We start from the raw sequence: 19,221 nt of genomic DNA on the forward strand, positions 1-19,221 counted from the left end.
TATAGAAATGGCTTGTGTGCATCCAAGGACGTATGCCCATGTGAATGTCTATGCTAGCAGGGAAAATATCTGCATACAGCTAGCGTACAGCCATGTATTATAGGGGTGGTTGTAGGCTGCAGCTGTGTTTCACAGAAATGTAAATATACCTTTACATTGCATGGTGTGAACAGTATGCTGGTATACACCACACTTACATAGACATGTGCAATTGTAAGAGTCTATGGAAATGGACATGTTTATGCAAGCATGGCAAATATCTGTGTTCAGTTAGCATACAGACAAGTAAGCTCTGCAGCTCTGTTTCATGATGTGGAAATGAATGTGAAAATATACCAATAATTTACATTGCATGGACCCATGCACTCACAAGGTTGTATATGTGCAAGCATATTGCCTTCTTGTATTGCCACTAACTAATATTGATGAACAGATTGTTTACATTTTGTGCATTGCAGATAGAGTTAAAACAGAACTTTCAGCATATAAAAGCACCCTTTAGTTATGTATTTTTCAAAATATTAAAAATAAACTACTGCTGGTAGTACAATTGCCGAAGGGGGGTCACTGTCCTGGCTATGCAGTATTGCAGACTTGCATGAATCACAGGTCTGGCTGAAAAGAAATACAATTATTTTGACAGGTAAAACTGTTTATCTATCTGCATTCCCACTGTCTGTTTAGCTGTTTGGTCAGAATTCCGCTTTACGTTTAAGGCAATGAATAATAAAATGAAACTATCCCGTTTCAGTGATGTGGAAACTTTGTTATATTTATCTTACATTTTCTTCCCCTAGGCATACAGATCACTCTTCAGCTCTATCTCTAGGTGGTCAGAGCTGTGTTCACACATAAAAACAAACTGGTTTCTGGCAAGAATCCGTGAAAAAAACAAACCTGCCTTGAAATAAACAACTTCGATAGTGGATGCAAACTCATAAAAGCACTGCTAGAGAGAGTATTGTTATATATATATGTGTGTGTGTGTATATATAAATATATATATACTATCAGAAGGAAAAGGATCAGACCTTCCATATCTAGTTAAATATCTTGTTAAATGTAAAATTTTACTTCACTTATTATATACTAATTATTTATGTTATTGACCTAGTCATTAAGTTAATGCAACTACAACTTCAGATGCCAGTTGCGTTTTCCACGCATTATCACTTGACTGCCTACAATTAACCTTAAACATATGTTACTGGGCTGCGTTATTAAATTCTAAACAAATTATCTGGCATTGGTCAGCACTGGGAAACAATGTTTTGTTTACTATATAATAATGAATGTGCCAAAAAAAAAAAAACAATATGTCTCAATGCAATTTATAATATATAATGTCCCCTGGTGCTTTTATGATTTGAATTATGGGTGATATAAATAGGCAAAAGTAAAAAAAATTATACTAGATCTTAAAGTGTATTTCCACTTTTGAAGCCAAATTGTTACATTTGTCACATGTCTCTATTCACATAGCATAACTTAAAAAAATGTAAATAAATCAAAATTGCATTTGTGAAGGGCTGGGCAGTTGTGTTTTGCCATTATTAACCCTGGCTGCACTGTGCTAGCAGATCTTCATTATCAGTTCTAACTAGTATAGAACACTGTCTGTCCTAACACAGGGTTAAAGATTTAGAGGCTGGGCTTCTTGCATTTTATGTTAATGAGGACAGCCTTACATCCTCTTCTCTCCTCTCCTCTCCCTTAATGAGGACAGGCTTACATCCTCTTCTATCCTCTCCTCTCCCTAATGAGGACAGGCTTACATCCTCTCCTCTCCGTTAATGAGAACAAACTTACGTCCTCTCTCCCCTACCATTTTCCTCTCCCCTCTATCCTCACCTATCCTCACCTCTCCCCTGCTCTCCCGTCCCCTCCTCTCATCTCCCCTGCCCTCCTCTCATCTCCTCTCCTTTCCATTAATGAGGACAGACTTACACACTCTCCTCTCCTCAATGTTAATGAAGATAGACGTACATCCCCTCCTATCTCCTCTTCTCCCCTGCCCTCTTCTCCCCTCCCCTCCCAAACTCTCCTCTCCCCTCCATTGATGAGGACAGACTTACATCCTCTCCTCCTCTCCCCTGCCCCCCCTCCCACTCTCCTCTCCCCTGCCCCCCCTCCCACTCTCCTCTCCCCAACTCTCCCCTCCTCTCCTCTTCTGTTCTCTCCATTGATGAATACAGACTTACATCCTCTCCTCTCCATTAATGAGGACAGACTTACATCCTCTCCTCCCCTCTCCTCTCCTTTTCTTTTCCATTAATGAATGGCGATGAGCCCAACACCCCCCCCCCCCCCCCCCCCGTTCGGTTCGCACCAGAACCTTCGAACGGACCGACCGTTCGCGCGAACATTTAGAACCCCATTGACGTCTATGGGACTCGAACGTTCGAATACAAAAGTGCTCATTTTAAAGCCTAATATGCAAGTTATTGTCGTAAAACGTCTTTGAGAACCCGGGTCTTACCCCAGGGAACATGTATCAATGGAAAAAAAGTTTTAAAAACTGTCGTTTTTTTCTGGAGCAGTGATTTTAATGATGCTTAAATAATAAAAAAAAAATCCTTTAAATATTGTACCTGCTGGGTGTCTATAGTATGCCTGTGAAGTGGCACGTGTTTAGAACTGTCCCTGCACAAAATTAGATTACTATAAGAAAAAAGTAATTTAAAACTGCTTGCGGCTTTAATGTAATGTCTGGTCCCTGCAATATGGATGAAAATAATTGAGAAAAATAGCACAGACACAGACAGTACACACACCACATAGCTTTAGGTGCACACTGTAGAGGACACGGGCAGTACACACAAAGTAGCTTTAGGTGCAAACTACAGAGGACACAGGCAATACACCACGTGAGAATACTGCAGCTAGCACAATCACCTGCCTGCCAGTAAATTAGGAAGAGCTCATCTAGCTAAACTATACAGTGTATAAATATATATAAAACACCTGGGATGCATATATATCCTCTACACACTGTAACTTTAACTGACTAGCCTGCCTGCTCTATCTACCTGCAAAAAATGACACTCTCTCTGTCTCTCTCTGTTCTCTCTTAACCACCGCAACACACTACACAAGGCCGACCTGCAGGCGGCTTTTTATAGTGTGGGGCGTGTACTAAACCCCCTGAGCCATAATTGGCCAAAGCCACCCTGGCTTTGGCCAATTATGGCTCTCCGTTTTTTGCAAGATGTGATTGGCCGAGCATGCGGGTCATAGTTCATGCTTGGCCAATCATCAGCCAGCAATGCACTGCGATGCCGCAGTGAATTATGGGCTGTGAAACGTAACTCGAATTTGGCGCGAACGGCCCAAAACATTCGTAATTCAACGAACGATCGAACATACAATGTTCGAGTCGAAGCTCATCCCTATTAATGAAGACAGACTTACAGTACATCCCCTCCTCTCCACTAATAAGGACAGACTTACATCCTCTCCTCTCCCCTCTTCCCTCCCCAAATAGCAATAACTATAAAACAGAACATCTCTTCCCACCTTTCCATCAATTGAACGCTGAGGCTCATTCGATTGCAACCTTACAAAGAATTATATTACATCTCATTTACCTATGACACATTGATTTCCAATATCTGACAAAATATTTCTGCTTTGGAAACAAATCATAAATCCATAACTCAGAGGGCTATTTATTAGGAACTTTGTGACAGAATGTGTGCATTTATTGCTTTAAAATGCAGAATGTGTTATGAAGAAAGGACAGCTGATTTTTATCGACCACAGGGTTACCACATGGAATAAACAAACAAGTTGGCTGCACTCCATTGACATCAGACTTCACAAACGTTTATTATTCTAGGACTAGAAGGGTTCACCCAGACTGAGCCATACCCTGACATGTTTCACCAAAAATATTAAAACTTAAATCCAGACAAAAAAAAAAACACTTTCATTTAAATATATTCATTATTAGCCACAAAGGATATAAAGCCACTTTTTGTGCACAATATTTCTTTGAAAAAGTCAGATATTATTGTAAAAGTAGCAGTGCCATAATGGTTGTGCTGTACATAGCTTGGGCATAGGGCAGGGTTGTGGGAGAAGCTCAGCAGTGCAAGAGGTCTGCGTTACAGGCATGTTTCCCTGGGCACAAAACTGCCCTAAACATCCGTACTGCTAGGGGCACCATCCAACCCCATCTAGCCGAAGCAGCTGTCAGACTCTCATAAGGTTTGACAGGCTGCCCTCAGTGGGGCTGGATGGTGCACCTGTGCCATTTGCCAGCAGCTAAATGCCAAAGCCCCATGCATCTGGACTAAACACACAGTGTGCATGAGACCTAACTCACAGCAGGGCTGATTATCACTTTGGTGGTAGAGCTTGACTGATTACACTGTTAACCCTATCTCCCAGTGTAATATGCAGGGTTGGGCTGTCAGTTTGACAGCCTGCTCTTTAGGCTCTGTTCACACCCAAGCGTTTTGTTTTCAGGTAGAAAGTAACACGTTTTTGCCGCATTTTTGTACAGGTCAAAAGGTCACCAATGTAAAAGGCAGAAAATGCCTGTAATCTTCCGAAAAAGAAGCTCCTGTAATTTTTTGAGCTTCAGGCGTTTTGCTTCAGATGACAAAACACCTAGATGTTAACAGGGGCCATTGAAATTAATAGGATTTGTCTTGGGAGTTTTTAGAGTTGATGCTTACAGCAGAAAAATGCCCAAAAACACCTAGGTGCGAACAGAGCCTAATGCAGCGTACATACGATGAGATTTTCCATCGGACAAACCTTGGATGGTTTATTCAATGGAATTTTGCTCAAGCTTGGCTTGCCTACATACGGTCACACAAAAGTTCTCTGAACTTTTGAGCCGAGAAAATTAAGTTCAATGCTTCCGAGCGTTGAATTATTTCTGAGCATGAGTGGGAATTTTGCGCGTCTGAATTTCTACAGACGATCGTATTCTCCAACTCTCAATCTTTTGTTGCCGACAGCAAAAGTCCGATGGAGCATACACACGGTCGGAATTTTGGACCAAAAGCTCACATTGGACTTTCCTTGTCGGAATTTCCGATCATGTGTACGCGGCATAAGAGTGTTGGAGGCAGCAGGCTTGTGCAGAAGCTCCTTCAATGACTAATCCCCTTCCACATCACATTGTCTTGGTCCTGTCCAGGCTCCCTCTAGCTACTAGCATCTGAATACAGATGCAGCACTAACTGTGGTCTCTAAAACGGTGATATTCACACAATGATGCGGAGGGACATTACCTGAATACAGACCTTGTCCTTTGACAGAGAACATGTGATTGCCATGGCTGTGTTCATGTTTGACAGGTTGCGGAAGCCTAGAGCTGCAAACAAGAGAGTATTATATGGGGGGGGGGGGGTGTTTAGCTGCTTAGGTAAAAGAAAAAACACAATTGTGTTTGCCTGTTTCTTAAATACGCAAGTTTAAACTTGAAACATTTCTCAATTCTTACACCAAACATTGCCAAATGTGGCAATAATTCAACAAGATGTTATAGATCAGCATTGAATTGGGAATTCTCAAAAAAGCAACTTTTGGCTTAGAGTAGCAAAATATTGTTAAATTCCTATGTTTCTGATTTTCCCCAAATCATTATGAAGATAACATTATTTCCTTGCCACAGAGGATGTACACAGTCTGATACTTGCAGGGATTGCAGCCAGTCCGAGCATTGCTCATATTAACACTTATTCTATAGCTAGTTGGAAAAATATTGGCTCAGGAATAGTTTTTCCCCCATAGGAAGGGTATGTTCTCTTCTATTAATGAGAACAGACAGATCTTTTGCTGCCCAATGTGTTTAGTAAGAGGTTTGTTCACGAATCACACCAATCTAATGCTGAATACATCTTATTGGGTTCATGGCAACATTTTGAAATCTCTGTTTTTTCAGACATTGTTCCAGCAATGCTCAGACATACCCTTAAATGTAAGCTAGCAAGGCACACACATTAATCTAGATCATATCAAAGTGAACAGTCTTCCTGTTCCAGTTTGATGGGATCCTCAGTTCACTGCCCTGCACAGATGGGGATCTTTCTGTTATCAAATTCACATATTGTCACTTCTATCGCTATACCACATAATAATGTTGTTCTTGTCATGGTACTGTGCACTGTTTTGTAGTGTTATTTAGGTCCTGTAGGTCAACACTAAGATTAACTCCCTAAATGTGCTGCTGAAAACCATTTTATTTTATGTTATAAACCCCTTTTTAAATTGTTTATTACCCCAGCATTTCATATTCCTGATATGTGGTTGCTGTACCATGTACTGAAAGGGCTGTGTAATATTGACACATGATCCCTTTAATCCAGGACACACATTAATTACACAGGTTCTGTGGCTGATTATGGTGGTAATTAAACCCACTTGGTGCCTTATGTGCATTAAATCAGCCTCAGAACCTGTGTAATTCATATGTGTCCTGGGTTAAAGGGATGATGTGGCAACCCTAGGGTTGCATGCTTGTTAACTCTCAGGCCTCGTACACACGACCGAGGAACTCGTCGTAAATGAAACATCGTTTTCCTCAACGAGTTCCTTGTCAGGCTTGTGGAGAAACTTGACAAGCTTTCTTTGCGTACACACTGTCAGGACAAAATCTCCTCGTTTTAAAACGCGATGACATACAACACATACAACGGCAGGGGAAGCTCGATTCCAGTGGCACAACCCTGGGGGCTGCTTTTGCTAATCTCATGTTACTGCTTGTTAAGGAAAAGTTTGGTAAGAGACGATTTGCACTTTTCAGACTGTTACAGTGTGACAAATGTGCTATCTCCATTACAAACGCTACTTTTACCGAAGGTGCGCTACCGTCTCATACTTTATTCTGAACATGCGCGGGTTTCTTATCATACACACGAACATGTTTCTCGACGAAGAAATTGAGACTCCTGTGGAGGAAAAATAAAACTTTTTTTTTTTTTTCTCGTTGAGTTCCTCGACAGTTTTCTCGATAAAAAATATACACACGACCGTTTTCCTCGGCAAAAAAGCTCTGCCACCAAGTTTCTTGATGGATTCTGTCGAAGAAAACGATCGTGTGTACGAGGCCTAAGGGATGGGGAATAAGATGTAATACTTAGGTTATTCCTAACTCTGGCACTCTCCTCTGCTCTGATTTGGTGGCAGTTCTTTGCTATCCTTGCATAAAATGTAAGTCTGTTAGCCCTGCATTGTACTTAATGTCATTGTGTGACTGCGATCGGGAGCATCTTCTGCAGGAAAATGGGCACACAGATAAACAGAGCCTTCTGGAGTGAGGGGTAAGGTAATTTATTACACATAAGTGCTCATCCTCTAGCATTAACAAGCATTTAACACTTGCAGAGTGGAGGTAGTTATTTTGAAATTTGGGCTAGAAGCATGGCCACAAAACACGTTGTGCTGCACCCTATTGCACACAAAAACATGTACTGCGTTACACACCACACCACACAAGATAATACACATTGAAACATACACCCTCATACACAAAAAAATCATGCACTGCACAATATACCACTGTTCATATGCACCAGATGAGAGTCACACTACAAAGTAAAATCATTATATTGCTGTATTCCATGAAAAAGGAGAGATGGCTGCATAAATACATAGGGGGAGATTTGCTGCACCTGAGAACTTGGTGCAGATGCATAGTAATCAATCCGCTTAATTCAGCTTGTTCAATGAAGCATTGACAATAACACCTAGTAGCTGATTGGTTACAAGGCACAGCTGTGCTCCTGTTTTAGTAAATCTCGCCCATAGTGTCTCCACCCAACAAACCACACTCCCCAGATGTGTTTCACCCACCACAGGCTTTTTAAAAGGGACAGAGCAATTGTTCCTGCTCTATCCCTCTGACCAAGCCCATTGTGGGTGAAATGCATATGGGGAGTGTGGTGTCAGGTGGAGACACTATGGGGGAGATTTACTAAAGATAAATAGACTGTGCACCTTGCAAAGTGCAGTTGCACACTGCAAGTACAATTGCTCCAGAGCTTAGTAAATTAAATGACTGTTTGAATACCCAATCATGTGCAAGGAAAATAATGCTTGCACATGATTGGATGATGGAAGTCAGCAGAGCTTTTGCTCATTTACTAAGCTCTGGTGCAACTGCACTTGTAGAGTGCAACTGCACTTTGCAAAGAACACAGTGGGCTAGATTCACATAGATTAGCGGATCTTTAGATCCGCGTAATCTATGTGATTTACGATCCGCCGGTGCAATTTTGGGAGGCTAGTGCAGTATTCACAAAGCACTTACCTCGAAACTTGCACCGGCGGATCTTAACTCCCCCGGCGGAATTCAAATTCCGCGGCTAGGGGGAGTGTACAATTTAAATCAGGCGCGTTCCCGCGCCGATTCAACTGTGCATGCGCCGCCGGCAAAATTTCCCAGTGCGCATGCTCCAAATGACGTCGCTAGGACCAGACCGACTTACGCAAACGACGTAAAAATTTGAAACTCGGCGTGGGAACGACGGCCATACTTAACATAGGAAACGCCGCAGTTACCCCTGCTATAGCAGGGGTAACTATCCGCCGGAAAAAGACGAACGCAAACGACGTGAAAAAAAAGCGAAGGGCGGGCGTTCGTTACTGAATCGGCGGTTCTCCTCATTTGCATATCCGACGCGTAAAAAAACGAGGCGGCACCTAGCGGCCGGCGGGAGATTGCAGCCTAAGATCCGACGGTGTAAGTCACTTACACCAGTCGGATCTAAGGGAGATCTATGCGTAACTGATTCTTATGAATCAGTCACATAGATCCGACCGTCGGATCTCAGAGATACGACGGCGGATCAGGAGATCCGCCGTCGTATCTCTTGATGAATCTGGCCCAGTCTATTTGCCTTAAGTAAATCAACCCCTATGTATGTATGTATGTATGCAGCCATCTCGTTTTTCATAGAATAAAACAATAAGCTGATTTTTCTATGGCATGCAAATCTCATCTTGTGCATATTTCCAATGTTTGAGCAAAGATGGCTCATTAGATTCAGTACCCTAATAGCCCATGAATGATGAGTGGAAGAGGTTTGAAGTGGTGCTACACATTGTTGGTACAGCACAGTTCATACTGCACCATAGAAGCTGCAACGTAAACCCCAATACATACAGCACCAAGCAAGCTGTTGTACACAGACCAATGCAACACAATACATACAGCACAATAAACCCCAATGCACACAGCCCATACACACATGTTATGTAATATCCACCTCATAGCCCTTATGTGGGTCACCAGGCAGAAATAATAACCCCTAGCTCAGCAGTCTTAACTGTCCCTGCCTCCCAACTTCCTCTACATCACTTTATACCCATTTATTTTTTTGTAGTGCTACCTGGAACCATTGTACCAGCTGCCATTCTTGCACCTTTAGAAACAAGTCAGCAAAGGCAACTCCCATGTTTCAGTTGCCACAAGTTTACTTTAGCCCTGGTAGTACATGCACTACATAAATAGATAAGTGCAGCCAAAATGGAGTGCTGTATTGCCTGTCTACATTAATAAAAGTACAAACGGAGAATAACTTCTCTTTGAAGTAGTCTTCAGTTTTTCAATTAAATACTGCCCAGTGCCCACATAAAGTAAAGGATTGCAGTTGACCCCTCTATGAAAGTTATAAGGCTATTAGACCTGGTTAGTAGCATGTATATGTTGATATTCTTGCACGCGAATTACCAGCACTGCACTGAAAAGTTTAGTCTGCCAAAGCGTCAATAGGGGAAACTGCATCCCCGAAACCTTAGAAGGTCAACGGGTGCTTTTCAATTTGTAGAAGAACCAGAAGCTGGGGTTACGTGAAGAAATAATTTCGGACGGCTGCACTGCAAATCCTTTTATTGAAGCTTCATATGACAAGCGGTTGACAGATGGAGCAGGGGACAAAGAGGTAGAAGCATTTTGCGCACATTTTAGTGCTTAGTCATTACCTACAGTATTGGAACTAGTCACCACAATCACCTGGTGTTACAAAGAAAACCAGGCTAGAATACACGGTACTTACACTGGAATCTGAGATTTGAGTGTAAGTACCGTGTATTCTAGCCGGGTTTTCTTTGTAACACCAGCTGAGTACTAATTTTAATTGGTTAGTTCACCTGTAACCTAATAATGACACATTAGAGCAGTATATAGGTGATTGTGGTGACTAGTTCCAATAGGTAATGACTAAGCACTAACATTTGTGTGAAACGCGTCTACCTCTTTGTCCCCTGCTCCATCTGTCAACCACTTGTCATATGAAGCTTCAAAAGGATAATATTTGGAAGTGCAGCCATCCGGAAATATTTATTCATGTTACACAGCATGCGAGCTGGGCTAGCACCTGACTAGTGTGTGTGGGGATTAACCAGAGACTCACTGGCCTGGAGCAGCTTTTCTTGTTTCATCGGAAGCTGGGGTTACTTTGTTGCTAAAAGTGGAAATGCATACATCTAAAACTGGTCCTTTTTCTATGTAATTACACAACACAAATCTCTGTTACAAGTTAAAGTATAACTCAAGGCTTTTCTTGTGAAAAAAAAAGTATAACTCAAGGCAAAATGTTTTTTCAGTTTTGGATAGAATGTAGATGGAGTAGAACCCCAGTCAGCTTTTATCGTTGTCTGTGTCCCCATTGGGGAGATTCACCCTCTCTATTTGTTTTATTTACCATTATCATTTAAAGTGAAAGTAAAAGAAAATCCCATATTTTGGGCTGTCCTCAGAAAAGTAATATATGCGTAATCTTCCAACTAGGACACTAGTTCTGGTGACCTGGGGGTCCCCAAGGAATTCCCTTAATTTGGAGGGATTTTCTCTCACCTCCCATTTTGGCTATGGAACAGGAAGTGAAGGGAAATATCCGCAATGGGACATAGATGGTGAAAAAAAAACATGCCAGGGGTTATAACGCCAGCTGTTCTGCTTTAAATATGACAGCTGGCGTCTTTCAGAAACTGCAGCACATTGCACACTAACCACCAGCATGTAATGAATCTGAGCCGAATGAGGACTCGGAAAAATGTTGCTGTTTGCATCAATAATGGAGATGCCTATGAATAGTAAAACATGAGGCTGCCTTATGCCACAAGGTGAACCAATCTCCCAGCTTTAAATTACATTGAACATTTCCACATGACAACCGGTGACTTTTCAAAGTGACGCGTGTCTAATTGAATAAACGAAGTGGTTAGTTGTAATGACAAGGTGGATGAGCTGGTGAAATGTGTGTCAGGGAGGAGTGCAGACAGTGACAGGTGTTTGTGCGGGCACTCTGATACACGGCCATAAATATTCCTCTGCTTGTCTTCCCCTTCCGCCACACGAGAGGAGAAAGCTGAAGGACCTATTTCTCAAGCTAATGACAGGATAAATCATGCGCTATAACGCCGATAGCCAACTTGGAGGATCTCTCTGATGAAAATTATACAGTGTCTCATTTGCAAGGAAAAAAAAAAATATCAGTTTCCCAGTGATTGTTGCAAATGATGTAATCACGCAAGCAACACGGGGGATTTTTTTTTCTATTATCAATTCTTAATCAGGACAGCATTGTAATAGTACATTGTTTGAGAGACATTACTCCTCATTTACATGTCCCTGTGCCCCTCTTCTTTCAAAGTTTAGCCACTTGCTTCTATCTGTATTTCATGTTGGCAGCTTCAAGCATTTGCAAAAAAAAAAAAAGCTTTCTATTTATTCAGAGGAGTTTTTAAAGAGCTTTGAAGAACACTGCTCTCAAGCTCCCTTTGTAATTTTTTTTTTTATATAACAAAACTGATCTGTTAAACGACAACCCAGGGAAAAAAAAAAGCAGTTGTAACCATTAGCCTGTAGTTCTGCCTCTGAAACTTGCATCCACAATCAATAAAACATGTTTAGGTACAACGTGTAAACTGACACGTGGTTTACATAGATTATGGCAAATAGAGATTTATTGTGACACATTCATATAGAAAATAATAGCTGACCATTTTATTCATGGGATAAGATGTATTCATTGATCTGTGCACAATACAAGACACTGGTAATAGATAGACATGTCCACATTTTCACATTTTCATAAGTAAGAAGAATTTCCCATCAGGCATACGCTGTGCTTGTTAATTTCCATCAGGCTCAATAGAATTGTGCCAGCTCAGCACGGGATATGTAAAATAACGGTGATTTTCTTTCCATCACTATTAGCTTTTTTGTGTTGCTGCTCGCCACTATTGGTAATCACTTTGTTTGCCATTCTTTAGTGTCTTTGTTTATTGCATGTTAATGCAGACCCAATCCCTACAGTGCTAAAAACTTCTATGCTACCGACATTGAGAGTTCAAAATAGAATTATGCATGAATGGTACCCACTGACACTGGAATTCACATTGCTCATTTTGGCCTATTTGATAACAAAGTAACAATTGCACAGACTTGATGTGACCACTTAGAAATGATATTTACCTCATTAATTACCATTAATTATCAAATCTGCAAAAGAATGACAGATTCTGGTTATTGCATGTGACAGCCTCTATATACAGAGCACAATTAACTCCTTTTCACTGTATAAGGAGTCCTGGCAGCGTATTGTTAGTATTTTGCTATGAATATAACAGGTCATGTTAGTAGCTGTCATTGTTTTATTTATTATTCGTTGCGTGCATGCTAAAAACCTTCTGGGCCAATTTACAGCAAAACACGTTACATGCATTTATACATTGAGGTGCCATTTATTTTGAATAGCATTCTAATGCATTAAAGCAATGGCATGTGTTGCAATGCTCCCGCAACCTAAGGCAATGACTCAATAAGTACATTAAGTAAAAAAATGCTTTGGCATGACTGCTTTTTGACACATTTTGGCGCATCAGAAGCCCGTTGATTTCAATGGGCTTCCTTAACGCAGCGCATTTTAATGTGTGACATAAAGCGCATGTGTATTAGGTCACCACATGTATGCAAATGGACCCTCGTATGTATACTGCTTAGAAAGGGATAGGATTATCATTATTTAATAGGCTTTATGCAAAGGCAAGGGGTCCCCATTAAAAAAATGTTTGGATGCTTCTGGCCTGGTAGGTTTTAGTATTTTGAGTAGATAACTGTAAACCTTTATAATGTTTTAGCTATACATGTGACAAAGATGAGCTTAATGTTAATAACATTTTTCATGCATGATAAGAACTTAGGGCCAGATCCTCAAAAGGGATACGCCGGCGTATCTACTGATACGCCGTCGTATCCCTGTTTCTATCTATGGAACTGATCCACAGAATCAGTTTCTCATAGATAGGGAGAATATTCGACATGTGTAAGGGACTTACACTGTCGGATCTTAGGATGCAGTACCTCTCGTCGAAATGCCGCTTCGGGTATGCAAATTAGCACTTACGGAGATCCACAAAGCTTTTAAGCTTCGTTTTTTCTCCGTAAGTATTAGTTTGCCGTCGCAATATTAGGGCTGCTTTTACAAGGCCTAAACTGTTTAGGCCTTGTAAAAGTAGACCCTTCTATCCCGCGTCGCCGTCTTTTTTTTTCAAATTTTTTTTTTCCCGCCGCAACTCGTATTTTTTTTTGACGCCCGACGCGATTCTCAAAACCCGGCGCAACGTAAAACCGCGCAAAGCACATCAGGAAAATGACGTTGTGAGCATGCGCAGTACGGCCGGCGCGGGAGCGTGCCTAATTTAAATGGGACTCGCCCCATCAAATTAGGAACGCCTTGCGCCAGCCGGATTTAAGTTACACAGCCGAAAATTTCTAGGTAAGTGCTTTGTGGATCGGGCACTTAGGTAGAAATTTTCCGGCAGTGTAACTTAAATCTGAATATTTAAGTTACACCGGCTGGCTGTGGATCTGGCCCTTAGACACCACAATAGACCTTCTAACCAGAATCTGGATTATTTTAGTGATGGACCTCAGAGTATTTTTTTTTTTTTTACTGAAGACATGAAAGAGGTACTTTTTAGGTCTTATTTAAGCCAAAGTCTAATGCAGGCTGAATTCCAGTCCTGATTTAAAGCATTGTTGAACAATTGATCAAAGAAGTTAAATAGCAGAAGTCATTTTATCAATGTAGGTTACAAATTAAATAGTAAGAGCCTTTTTTTTTCACTTTGATCCAGTTTTATAAATACGATCTGCTGACCAAACTAATAACATAGGAACATGTAGAAAGGAATAGATAAAGAAAGCATGTTTAATTTACTGCAAGAAGCAATAGTGATGTGTAAAGTACTATAACCAAAAGCAACCAATCACTTTTCAGTTCATTGCAATAAGACAAATAGGTGGTTTTGCCCAGTTGCAATAGGTTACTACATGTTGTACCGAACATTTGATCTTTGGAAGTTCAAACATTTTGTTGAAAAGTTATGCTAGCTTTGTAATTTCTATGGTGTGTGTTATGCTTTATCTATTTATAGGAAAACACTACAACTGAATTTTCTTTGTTTAACTCTTTTTCTAAAGGCTACAGAGACAGGGCATGGTGAACAGTGCCTATGAGACATTAAAGTGGATATATGATTCAAAGATCAATGTTAGAATCTTTTCAGCTGAAATAGAATTACGCTCTAAGGTGTATTACAAAAAGGAACATTTCTATTCCCAACTTTAAGACTTGTTATGATTTCTGATATTTGTTGTAATTAAGATGTGTATTGATTGTGAAACAGTAGCGTGGATGGAAAATTATAGCTGGTATATCACATTGCTGTGTATTGTAGAGTTCCTGAGATCAATAACCTGCCACAGATCACCTTCACATCATAATGAGAGGATAAATAAATGGAAAGGCATGTATGGATTGAGCCAAGAAAAAGGTGTTGAAAACACCCTAATTAGTTAGAACATTTCAAAGTTTGAATCTCCTTAAAAAAAGAAGAAGGAAAATGTTTTTTTTATCTTACTAGCGATTTTTGTATTTCTTTTAAATAAATCTTAAAATGAATACTGGATATACCATACCTTGCACAGTTTCTTTTTTGTGCTCAAAAAGGAAGATTTCTAATTGGAGCCAGAACACTTAACCAGTTCAGGCCTCGGGCCATTTCTTTCCCTTAAAATTTGACTTTATGTCTACCTAGAGTGGTACAGTAGCACGGCGTTTCTTTCTGCCGGCGTAACTTATCTCAGATATGTTACGCCGCCGTAACTTAGGGCGCAAGTTCCGTATTCTGAAAGAACTTGCGCCCTAAGTTACGGCGGTGTAATGTATGTGCTCCGGCGTAAGCCCGCGTAATTCAAATGTGGATGATGTGGGCGTGTTTTACTTAAATGAATTGTGACCCCACGTATTTGACGTTTTTTACGAACGGCCCATGCGCCGGTCGTGAAGGAATCCCAGTGCCCATGCTCGAAATTATGCCGCAAATCGTCATTGCTTTAGACGTGAACGTAACTTACGTACAGCCCTATTCGCGAACGACTCCCGCAAACGACGTCAAATTTTCAAAATTTGACGCGGGAACGACGTCAATACTTAACATTGCGTACGCCTCATAGACCCAGGGGTAACTTTACGCCGGAAAAAGCCTAACGTAAATGACGTAAAAAAATGCATCGGGCGGATGTACGTTTGTGAATCGGCATATCTACCTAATTTGCATATTCGACGCGGAAATCTACGGAAGCGCCACCTAGCGGCCAGCGTAAATATGCAGCCCAAGATACAACGGTGTAAGAGACTTACGCCAGTCGGATCTTAGGGAAATCTATGCGTAACTGATTCTATGAATCGGGCGCATAGATACGACCCCGCGACTCAGAGTTACTCCTTTGTGAATCTGGGCCTCTGTGTATATATAGTATCTCACAAATGTGAGAGTAAACCCCCTCACATTTTTGTAAATATTGAGACACACCTGCTCTCCATTCACACCCCATTCACATCTGAGACCTTGTAACACTAGCGAGTCACATGACACCGGGGAGCGAAAATGGCTAATTGGGCCCAATTTGGACATATTCACTTAGGGGTGTACTCACTTTTATTGCCAGCGGTTTAGGCCTCGTACACACAACCGAGTTTCTCGGCAAAAACCAGCAAGAAAGAGAGATATTTTTTGCCGAGGAAACCGGTCGTGTGTACATTTTCGTCAAGGAAACTGTTGAGAAACTCGACAAGCCAAAAAGAAAGCATGTTCTCTGTTTCCTTGACAGGAATGGAGAAAATTGGCTTGTTGAGTTTCTCGACGGCTTCACAAGGAACTCGACGAGCAAAACTATGTGTTTCGCCCGTCGAGTTTCTCGGTCGTGTGTACGAGGCCTTAGACATTAATGGCTGTGTGTTGAGTTATTTTGAGGGGACAGCAAATTTACACTGTTATACAAGCTGTACACTCACTACTTTACATTGTAGCAAAGTGTAATTTCTTCAGTATTGTCACGGAAAAAGATATAATAAAATAATTACAAAAATGTAAGGGGTGCACTCACTTTTGTGAGATCCGTGTATATGTATGTGTGTGTGTCCTGCAGTTTTTCATAAAAACACATGCATAACTATTATAACCTCACACATTAAGCCCCCACATTTAATCGACTAAGACTTTGGACTATGAGGTGTTTTTTTTTTGTAGTATAGCACAGTGGTCATCAACCCTGTCCTCAGGGCCCACTAACAGGCCAGGTTTTATGTATTACCTTGGGGAGATGTAGACTAGAATACTGCAATCACTGAGCAGCGAATGATATCACCTGTGATGTATTTCAGTTATCTTGCAAACCTGGCCTGTTAGTGGGCCCTGAGGACAGGGTTGATGACCACTGGTATAGCAGAATGGTAAAGTTCAAAGTCTAAGTTCCCCTTTAGTGTAATTTGTATAATAGTACAAATCTGTAATCACAAAAATTCTGAATGACATAGAATATACTTCTGTGAGTGATGCTAACACAGAAAGCATACAAATCGTCCAGACCATCCAGGGGGCCAGGAGAGTAATGGGGTTATAATGATAATGGTTATTTTTCATAATGGTAATGGTTATTTATTTTTTTCTTTAGAATTTAAAAAATGCATTTTATCTTTTTAAAACTTGGTATCCTCTTTATGGGAGACTGGGTCAGACCAGGAAGAAACCTGATCCAGTGGGTGGTAGCATCTGGCTTCAAGAACACGCAAGTCAGTGACATGGAACATTTATGTAGCCACTGTGGTCTGAAATACCTGAACTTCCATGCTATATGCTTGTGCCAGGTCAATCCATTAGTGGTTAATGACATCATTATCAAGTTAACAGTCATGCAGCCAGTACTTGTGGAAATATGTCAGCAATTGACACACTGAGAGAGGGAGGGTCAGCACTCTGAGCTAGTCAACTGTATTATTTTGCAGCATTGGAACACTTGGTCAGAAGGAGAGAACAGAGCAATAACCTCACCAGCTGCTCATTTTAAAATATTAAATTCTTTTTTTATTGTTTAAAGCGGAGGTTCACCCATAGCTTACACCTTTTCCCTTAGCTTCATGCTCGTTTTGTCTAGGGGAATCGGCTATTTGTTTTAAAATATGATCCGTACTTACCCGTTTACGAGATGCATCTTCTCCGCCGCTTCCGGGTATGGGCTGCGGGACTGGGCGTTCCTTCTTGATTGACAGTCTTCCGAGAGGCTTCCGACGGTCGCATCCATCGCGTCACGATTTTCCGAAAGAAGCCGAACGTCGGTGCGCAGGCGCAGTATAGAGCCGCACCGACGTTCGGCTTCTTTCGGCTACGAGTGACGCGATGGATGCGACCGTCGGAAGCCTCTCGGAAGACTGTCAATCAAGAAGGAACGCCCGCTCCCGAAGACCCATACCCGGAAGCGGCGGAAGAAGATGCATCTCGAAAACAGGTAAGTACGGATCATATTTTAAAACAAATAGCCGATTCCCCTAGACACAACGAGCAGGAATCTAAGGGGAAAATAGAAAAAAAAAAGGAATTGGGTGAACTCCCGCTTTAAAAATCTAGTATACTTCCCTTATCTGTGCAGTTGTTTGAGCCATGGCCCCCTATCTCTCCTCATTGGTTTACTGACTTTGATTGACAGCAGCAGGAGCGGTGTATCAGCAAATTAGGGAAAGTTCCAGACAGCTGAGGCTCTCGTACACATTGCTGGATTGAGATGGGGCTCAGGTAAGTATTAGGGGAGCTGCTGCACAAAGAGGTTTTTTTAACCTAATGCATATAATGCATTACAATAAAAAAAAAATCTGCCTTTAGAACCACTTTAATTCCATTCACAGGCCAATGCGGTATTGCGTAAATGCTGTAAAGATATACTTTCTGGCAGATGTGTCTGGGTCACAAACCTGACTGAACACACATTTACCTATTTATTTCAGATTTATATAAAGTTGTCATCAGAGCGTTCAGCTCTAAGACCCAGGTAATGTTTTTTGCAGTTGGACTCACCTATCCAGGTGATAAGTGAGTCTTTCACTGTACATTTCCAGTAGGAAAAGTAATAGTGGGAATCGGTTCAGTCCAGCGATTACTTTTGTACTTATTGACTTTCTTTAGATAGAACCAATATGTTATTTTGAATATTCATGATTTCCAAAACATTATCAGAAACTGTGTGGGTGCACAAAGTACATCTACATTATATAATGTGTTAAACCATGCATCTTTTCTTCGGTAAAGTGCTTCTTTCATATGGATGATTTAGGTACTTTAAATATAAAAGGGTATCATTATAGTTTTCTGCAGATTGATATTCTCTTTAAAATACCTGGGTTAAATAACACATTATTGGTATACATACATTTAAACAGGCAATATATGATTATCACATGCTGTCAGAAAGCCTTGTGGACCTTTTTTGCCATTTTTAATAGTCGGTATTGAGAAAAAAATGCTTTCTTTTGCATTATGCAAAAATATTTCCTACACAGCAAATTAGGCCTACACCAGTATCATTTGTACCATTGTGCAGGGCACTTTCCTTGGGCTCCAGTGGTGCTTTATTAACTAGAAACATTGAGGTCTAAGCACATTAAAGGATATCTAAAAGTTTGGGTTTTCGTTTTCTTTTTTTCTTTTTAAACAAACATGTCATACTTACCTCCTCTGTGCAGTTGGTTTTGCACAGAGTGGCCCCAATCCTCCTCTTCTGGGGTCCCTCAGTGGCGCTCTTGGCTCCTCCTCTTTTCGAGTGTCCCATTGGAGAGCCGCTCTCCCTCAGGGCACTGGTGTGGGTGCGCTCCCGTGTCCTGCTGCTATTGACACAGACCGCAGGACTGGTCCTGCCCCTGCGTC

General features: G+C 41.1%; 1 protein-coding gene across 3 annotated transcripts in view; it reads left to right on the forward strand.

The window, feature by feature from the left end:
- Positions 1 to 19,221, forward strand: part of TENM3 (teneurin transmembrane protein 3) — a 1,530,681-nt gene that overhangs the window by 1,415,252 nt on the left and 96,208 nt on the right. The gene's annotated exons all lie outside the window — the stretch shown is intronic.

Source organism: Rana temporaria, chromosome 1 (genome assembly GCF_905171775.1).
Source record: "Rana temporaria chromosome 1, aRanTem1.1, whole genome shotgun sequence".
Lineage (NCBI taxonomy): Eukaryota > Metazoa > Chordata > Amphibia > Anura > Ranidae > Rana > Rana temporaria.